Raw genomic sequence first — 9321 nt, forward strand, 5'->3', positions numbered from 1 at the left:
CTGTGCCAGCAGTACTTTCCAATGAAGCATCTATGATGGCCTGAATAAGCCAGTATCCATTCTGTCACGTGACTTGCCCATGCTGGTTCACTGCTGTGTTCCCACCCCCTCACTTCTCTCTCCCAACCTGCCCTAAGGTCCCTTTACCTGCACTTTGGGTTAGTTGAGTTCATTGCGATACTACGGTGAAAGCCGGGTGCTAGAGCCCCTCTTGTTTACAAGACATAATGAGGGATTTGAAATATTTAAAAATGAAAAGCTAAAATGTTCTTCCATAGTAAGCTTAAAGAGAAAAAAAATTAAAACTTACACACACAAAAGACCAAAAAGTGCACGCATGCATGCATGCATATATATTAGATGAAGACTAACTCTGGGAGCATTTAACAGTGTTGTTTGTTTTTACATTTATTTTCCTGCTTTAAATTTGCAAGCTTTCTCAGGAATTCTAGGATAGGAAGCCAGTTTTTGCAGATGGTTTATTTAACCTTATCTTATCCTAGATAGATGGCTGTTTCTTTCCTGTTGATAAACTTTTACAAGTTCCTGAATCTTCAAAAACTTACTTTAAAAAAATTAAAAAGCAGAAACATCTCCAAATGTTACTGTCATTACTGGGGATCAAGCATTTTAAAGACTAAAAAATAATTATTACAACAAATTCAATAACAGCAACAGAAATTCAGTGTATTCTTAAAAACCAAGTTGTGGCAGAAGAAGGGTTATTCTTTGTAGAGCGTTGTTAGTCTCATGTGGGTACAGTTGCATGGGCAGGGGAGAGAAATGTATGAATGGAAATATCACTTAGTTCTTTTGCAATGAAAATTAGACTGAAATATCCCTCCAAGCACCTTTTTTAAAAAAAGAAAACTGTAAACCTAACCCATACGTATGGAATATCCTAGCAATGGAGCAGTTGTATCTTGTCTCCTTTTTAATACAGAAAATGATCAAGAGGGGAGAGAATTTGAAAGTCTCCTGTGAAATGTACATTAGAGAACAAAAGTGATTATTTTTAAGTTTCCAACTACCCCTTAGTCAATGATAATCCACGTTATGAAGATTTGCTGCTTGCTTTTCTTTGTCTCTCACCCAGAAATGTACTTTAGTTTTAGGGTTTTTTTAGGGGAATATTTAAGCTCTCCTGCTGACCCCACACGTGCCAGCTGTCAGGACTCCCAGCCCTGAGAACAACTTTGCTGATCTCAGTGTTGGGATGGATAACTCCTGTCTCTCATCAGTAAAGGAGAGGGGCCTAATCTGCGTGAAGTTTTTAGGCTGGAACCACAAGCCACTTTAGTGCCTTTGTACATATATATATATATACCCACACATTCTGCAAAAGGAGGCATATGGAGTTCAGTCACTCCATGAAAACGAATGCACCTGCTCTTAAAACAAAATGAGCCTGTTGCAAAGGCATGCCATGCAGTGAGTTACATAACAGAAAAGGTAAGAATGCTTTTTATGATTTGAAAAATCAAATGCCAAATTTCTCTCCTATCACTTCAGTTGTGCTCTGTTTGTGTGTTGCATTCTTCCTGCAGGTGTGTGCATGTAAGTGCGTTAAAAACAATACACCAAGTTAATTTGGAAAATCGTAGTGTGATTGGCCAGTAGAGAGGGATTCTTTTGTTTGTTTGCTCTTTTTTTTTAAATTGAGGGGAAGATATTTATCTGAATGCTTTGCCAGAGGCTGTGCTTTACCAATTGGCAGTGTCCTAAGAACAGAAAATGGTAGGACTTAGTGAAAAAGAACCAAGGCCTTTGCTACAGTCCTTTGGCAACAGCCATGGCTGATGACTACTAAGAGGTTAGAGCACTGAATCTTTGGCTGTGTTGTTTCATAAGAGCATCCTTCCCCTCTCCAAAAACACCCCAATCCCTGAACTCTGTGAAGGCTTTATCTTAGGCACTTGTATCTTGAGTCATCAATTTATAAGTTGCTTGAGGTACTTTAATGCCTCCCATTTCCCACTCTATTTAGTTGTCGGTTTTGTTCCTGTACAAATTTATAGCTGAAACCATGCAAGTAATACTTGTCTAATCACTGTGTCACTAGCTTGGTTCTATAATGGTTTTCCTGACCATTGTGAACAATAATTTTGGAGGGCCGTGCTAGCCAGACAGCACTCTCCTACAGGCCAAATATGGCTTGCCTGTCTCAAGCAAGCAGGTCTATTTGATGTCAGTGCATGAAAGAGGCAAGCAGGATTTCAGGATTTGGTACTGAGTAGGTCTGGCTTTTGGAACACTGTTCTTGAGGAGGCATTTTTGACTATCCTGGTCAGGAAAAATGTGCCAGTTGCTGCTAACGTTGTTTCACATGAACACCATGAAAAGAAAACTAGGAAAAGTTTGTAAGAAGAGGTGGAAAGGGCACATCTTGGAATAGATTATAAACCTCCGCTGCCAGTTGGGGTCAAATGTCAAGTCCTTCCTGTTAGTCTCAAACACATCTGGAGTTTCCCAAGATGTTCATGAAGAAACAAAGAAAGCACCTTGTAGCAGTTCTGTTCTTGATTCTTGCTCCTCATGGCCATATAATCTAAACACATACATGTCTCAATTATTATTCCTTTCTTCCTGATTTCCTGTCTCCTTTGTTTTAATCCTCCACTATTTTAGTTCTTCTAATTACATTTTAGCGTTTTTTTTCCTTTTTACGTTCTGTTTTCTATAAATTCTGCTCCAGTACCAGCTGCTTCCCCCTCCCCCCTGAATGTTGCCTGAATTGTCTGTAGGCTTATTCTCTGAATTAGATGGGTTTGAGCCCTTCTTCCTTTTTCCCTCCTGCCGTAGTAACTTTAATAAAAGTTACAGTGAAGATTTCTAGTATGCAAAATGAGAAACAAAAGCAAAGTAAGAAGTTTTAACATCTAACACCACTTCTAGTGAAAGGAAGATTTAATTTCTTGAACTGGATGCCGTTTGGGAAGACTTTGTCTTTTCCAGTATGCCTGTGCTTTTCTGGACACTTTTTTCCACTTTTTGTAGAGGACCTCTACAATCAAATGATGTGAACTTTTTCATAGACTTTGGCTTTCTGATGTTCAGGTTAAACAGAAGAATTTGTGTACTGAACAGGGACCTTAAGCCAAACACATTTTACTCTGAAGTATAAACAGGTTGTTTTCAGTAGTCTCCAACATTAGAGAACAGTTCAGCCTTCGTATTAAGTTGATCTCTTTTTAAAAAAAATTCATCTTGAAACTTTTAAAAATTAGTACATTAGAAATCTTGGTCTTTCTACTTAATATTGTTTTTCATTGCAGGGATTTGAACTGGCAAAGGTGACTGGTGTAACACTTTGAAAAAAAAAAAAAAACGTTCTCCTTAGTGTATGCTCTCCTTCCTCATCAAATGCTGCCACATCTCCTCTGTTCATGCCTTGATGTAGAATAATCTTCTCCTCCTTCATCCCTCAGCTGCCTTTCCCTCTTCCTGGGTCTGATTTTGCTCTTTCATGTAGATCTCCCATTGACTTTAATGGGTGCCCGGTATGTGCATCTGAGATCCAAATTTGGCCCTCTGGGTCAGATCCAGGAAACCCTTATAGGAGTAATCCTTACTCTCACAAGTTAGTGCCACTGACTTGAATGAGTAAGTGCTACTCACAGGATTAAGGGCTATTTTTGTAAGTAAGAGGTTGCAGGATCAGGATTTAAGATTGTAGCTGTGGAGCTCTAGTGCGACCAATACAACCAGGAACACCTGCATGTCCATGCATATATTAAATTCACTATAAACTGTGTGACTTCAGAATCCAGGACTTCTCCAGTGTTGTGAGATGCTCTTATAGTGCTTGGCAGGTAGTCACTCAGGATATGAAGTCCTGATTGACTGGGGTGGAAGTTAGATTTTTTTATCTGCCCTGGGAAAAATTCCATTATAGCAGGGATGGATGTCTCCTTAACTGTAAATATGCAAAATAATAATGCAGAAAATACTCCAAAAATACAAAGTTGAAATGATGTATAAGAAACTAAAAAATGCTGTCAGGAGAGTGTGATTTTATTAAGGCTGAGTTTTCTCTTACAGCTGAAGCAACATATGCAGAACCTGCAGCCTTTTCTATACTAATTTTTCAAAAAAGAAAAAAAATCCAACACGTAATGTTAGTAACATTGGGAGTACAACATAGAGGGGCCATCTGTTGCCTCTAGCATTTTAGGCATCATGTTGATTATACCTGCTCTGAACAGACTATATAGATGACATGATGCTTACAATACCAGAAGTCCACCAACACCGAGGTTTCTTGTGTGGCTAAACGAGTGTTGATGATGGGAAACTTGTGCAAAATTTTCTGCAAAATTAGCTTAAATCCTTGTAGCTAAATGGAGCTTATGGCTAGGACTAAACAGTGTTAGAACTGTACCCTAGCTAGGGACTGACCTTTTAAGCACTGTTCTGATAAGTTTTGTCTCCTCTACAGATATTTTGCAAAAATATCCCACCATTGCAAACACCAGCACAAATTAACTTTGTATTACCAACAGTGGAGACATTTTGGCAAAATTTCCCTGAAGTAGATAAGGCCATACAGTTTAGTCCTTTTTACACTGACTGGCCAGGCCATATTACAACCCTGTTTGTCCACAATAAAGTCCACAATGCTGCTATTAAAACTGAGTCAGTGGACCTCGTTACAACAGTTTGGTTTGTGGTGTAGATTGGACTTCAGCCCTCTGTGGTTTGCTAAAACCTTGGATGTGCTTTAGCCCCATTATGGAAAATGGTTGATCCCATCTGTGACACAGAAAATGTTCTAATGGTCTCCAGACTTGTAGGGTTCTAAGCCTGTTTTTTAAACTGTGTTGTCAGGCCAACGTAGATGTAACCTAATCAGTGGCATGCAACAAAGCAACATTCATAGGCTGCCAGAGTTTGTGCATGTGTTGCTTTTTATAAAGGTATGCAGGAAAGTTTCTCTGAAAACCTCCCAGAATCTTGGGTTGTGAAAAGAGCATCTTGCAAACTAAGTGTCCAGAGCAAAGAGCCATTTCCCACTGTGCATGTGGCAATCAGTAATGGGGACATCCAGCTGTGTTAAAACCAGATGGATTTTTTTTTTCTTAGCCAGAGAGTTGGAATAATTTTGACTTGACCCTGACAACCATTCCTATAAAAACAAGACAATGCACTCCAGATAAAATGGTAGAAAGTTTTGTTCCAGGCAGCCACTGAGTATTCTTTGTGGCACAGTCTCTTGGCTATTTGGTGGGCAGAGGGAGAAGAGGGGAGATGGGAAGAGTTTGCATGGACAAACGAGAGAGGCAGTGTTTAGCAAGAAGTGTTTCTTTTTAATTACTAAATGCCTCATCTTAGGTATTAAAGTACAAATCAATGCATTCAAATAACAAAATGTCAATTTTTTAACTGTTTTTAACCATGACAAATACATGGAAGTTTCTCTCATGTTTTAGATGAAACAACCTTAGATGAACATGGTTCCTTCTTAATACTAATGTTGAGCAGCAAGAGCAGGTTGCACAGCTTGCTGGAAATAGATATTTTAGTGACATGGTTATGATATTAAGTGCTTTTCTTCCCCTTCCCTACCCCTTCCAGAATCGTCTCACCCTCCTTATATAAGGTGCTGAATGTTTTGTATTTTTAGTGGGCGGTGCAGGAGGAGCAGAAGAATGAAAAGGGAGCCAAGATAGAGCAGCCTTACTTTAGGGGGTAGCCTTACAACAGAGCTTTATATTGGGGGTGTGCTGTATTCCAAAACATGTAAGCCAAAAATGGAAAAAAGCGTTCATTTATGCAACGACAAAAAATGGGGTGTTGGAAAACTTCTTTAAGAAATATGTACCTTCTGAAGGTAGAGAGCGGTGTCTCACGAAGTGATACGTTATGTGATGCTTCTTGCTGGGTCAGTAGGGATGGATTGGGGTATAAGCGCTTAACATTTTCCCCTCTTTGTTGTTTTTACAAGCAGTAACTTAAATGTGGTATTTATGAATGTGCCTTTGTGAGTACAGTGACTGTCTAAGGAGACTACTTGGGCTGGAGGAGGGAGACAATGGTCAATTCACTCTTTCAAGAGGTCAAATATAAAGATGCCAGTCCACTGGTCCAGCTGGTTCAACAAGTAGCATCTTTGGGCTAGTCTCTACACTGCACAGTAATCGTAAGTGGTGTAGAGGTTTGGGATGTGGGAAGGGACATGACATGATGCACAGACGCTGATGATAGTTTTAGGCTAGTCCGCAGTTGCAGGTTGAATTTATATTTGTATTATGTAGCTTCTCTTTTGTTTGTGTGTGTGTGGCTTGCTTTAATTTTTTGTAAGCACTGGAGAATTGAAACAGTGATATTTGAGACACATTTATGCATGTAGAGAAGGTGTTCTGTAGCTTCTGCAATTTGTGGGTATAGGCACACTTTTACCCTTTCTTTCCATGTCCTAATGAGAGAAACAGGAAAATTTATATTTTTTTCACCCCTTCAACTTCCAGCACATTGAACGTTGCCATTTAAATTAACAGGGTATTACAAGAATAAAACAATGTTTTTGAAATGGTGAGGTAGAAGTGTTTAAAAAAGAAAAGAAAAAAGTCTGAAGTAATTTTTTTTCTTCTAAGCTGTTTGTAGCTAAACATGGGAATCTACAGTGTCTCCTTCCATTTGTTTTTCCCTATTATTCCACCTCTTCACCCCAAATCTGAGGTGTGCAAGAGCTGTTGCATTAGCCCCTTTCAGTCCTCACCCCGAGAAGAAACTCCTTGTGGGATCCTTCAGCTCCATTCAGGAAGACAAAGGGAGGAGAGACGCTGCAGCTTTCTTTGCTTCGCTCTCATTCCTCTCTAATGGCCTTGAAATGTATTATTATGCAAATGTGAATTTTGATACTGAACTTAAGAAGAGGTTTTTTTTTCTTTTTCCAAAAAAAAAAAAAAAAGGTCCCATATGTGGTCAGCATTGCTTCTTTATTTTGTAAGTGAATTGTAAACTATGCATTCTGCTGGGAGGATGTAGGGGAAGAAGAGGTAGCTTTGCTAAACTGTTCAGCAGTTTCTGTGTCCATGGTGCATCCATGTTGGTGTGGAGGGAAGGAGACAGAGTGATGACTTCGAAAGAGAAAGAGACTCTTGGGAACGTCTTCTCTTTTCAGAAGTCGGCAGTTTTGAGAACTAGACAGTTTTGGAGAATTCAGTTAAGATTGATTCCAAAATTCAACTCAAATTCTGCAGGATTGTGAATTCTAGCTGTGCAGTGTTAACCAAGGGCCAACAGTGTGACATGAGACCCCAACGTTCCCTGGAAAATGATTTGACCACCTTCTGTGTTAAGGCCTCTTTCAAGCTCAGGAAACAGAGTGCCTCAAGCACTGTCTTTTGGGATTTACCTACTCACTTTCCATTAAAACAGCCACTCTCTTAGGAGAATTGGAACACAACCGCTCCTTACTCATAAACTGTCTACGGGAACCTTTTCCTAAAATTGCCACTGTTGCTATCTCTGTTGCAGCTCTAGTGGGTGGGAGCACTATTAGAGATCGGGTGCTGGTGTTGTAGCTAACTTATCTTCTAGCCCTGATCAGAGCAGATGTAGGAGAACTTGGCAGTTAAAACACTAGTAACCACCAATACCTTGTCTATACTAGTGCCACCACTGGTGGTGTAGCGGTGGTGGTAGTGATGGAAAATTTTAGGGAACAAAAACTAACGTAGATAAAGCCATCTAAATTAAAGAAATTAGCCTTGTGTACTGGGAAGTGGCTTCACGTTCTCACCCCCAAAATGCAGTTGATTTTGTCACTTACACCTAGAGCTCAGTGGGCTTCTTGGAGTGGTCTCCTCGTAGAAAAATGTAAATCTCACTGCCCTCTTCATTGTCTTAATAGGAGCCTTGTGTTGACTTGACTTTCCCTTGCCCATGGTGAACCATGGTACCTGCATTAATTACCTTGGCATTATCGTAGATAACAGTATCATAACTGAGAGATTATCTTGCCTGTATTCAGTGTTTGTCATGCAGCAATTTTATTTTTTGTTGACGTTCGCAGTACTGTAATGAGTAATAGACTTGATGATGACACTCTCCTCACATCTGTGCCTGCCTTACAGATGTGATCTTATCAGGGTTCCACTCTGTTGGATTGCCTTTTAAAAATAAAAAAAATCCTGAAGTTTCAATTCTTCATCACAAAATACCTCATGGTACATTTCCCTTTTTAATGTAACCTTTTAAGCCCTGTGTTCTCTTCCAACCTTGGTGGGCTTATCCGCTTCTTAGATCTCCTCCTGGGAGAGAGGCTTAGATTAGTGGTTTGAGCACAGGACTGAGAGCCTGGAACTCTTTAATTCTAATCCTGGCTCTTATTCTTCCTCTCTTAGCCTTGGGCAAGTCACTTAACTTCTCTGCCTCAGTTTTTTCATCTGTACAATGGCGATATTAATACTAACCTACCTCACAGGGGTTTTGTGAGGATTAGCGAGTTCTTGTCTGTAAAGTGCTTTGAAGATGAAAAGCACTATATAAGTATTATGAGTTTTAACAGCAAGATAACTCATTCTTAACATTGTTTGCTTGGGGTGGGATCGGGGGAACCTACAACATTTCTATGTTCAAGCCATCAAAAAAATCTAGATCCTAAATGACTTCGCTAAGCAGAAGTCAATGGAGAGCTTAAACCATCCATATTGCTTACTTTCTCCTTCCCCTCTCTATCAGGCTCCTCCCCTGCCTTCCATATGCAGTAATGCTGTTTTTGCTATAGGTCACAAGCCCATTCTTTTAAGCAGACATTGAACCTGGTTGGATTGATGTACTTGCAACTTTCCTCCTCTTCCACCAGATCTTTAAATTGGATGCAGTGTGTCATCTTTTCCCTGCCTTTAAACAGACATTGGGTGGTGAAGTGTCATCCCTCCATGGACGCATCTCTTCCTGCCTTCAGGAAGGGAGGAGTATCTTGTAGATCTCGTGGGGATTGTAAAATGAAGAGCCTTGTCACTTTATGCTGCTCTAGGAATAGAGGACAGTGTAGCTCCCCGTAATTTATGAAAGTGTTGTTATACTGCCACTTCAAATAGGGTGTCACCTTGTCCCCAATACACAGAAGCCATCATATACCAATAGTACATTGAAACAGAGAGCATGACATTCAGTAGTAGATGCTGCTTATGTATATGCCTTACAGCTCACCTAGAATCTCTGAGAGGGTGGGTGGGGGAAGAGGTCTTTGTTGGGTAAATCCCACAGATGTCAGGGAACCTCTGATACTTTCTCCCCTCTCCGGTCATGTTGTGGTCAGTTTCTTCTGTCATAGATGAGTGTCTCAGGGATGTGCATATGAGCCCATGCCTT

This window comes from Caretta caretta, chromosome 1 (genome assembly GCF_965140235.1).
Source record: "Caretta caretta isolate rCarCar2 chromosome 1, rCarCar1.hap1, whole genome shotgun sequence".
NCBI classification, from domain to species: domain Eukaryota; kingdom Metazoa; phylum Chordata; order Testudines; family Cheloniidae; genus Caretta; species Caretta caretta.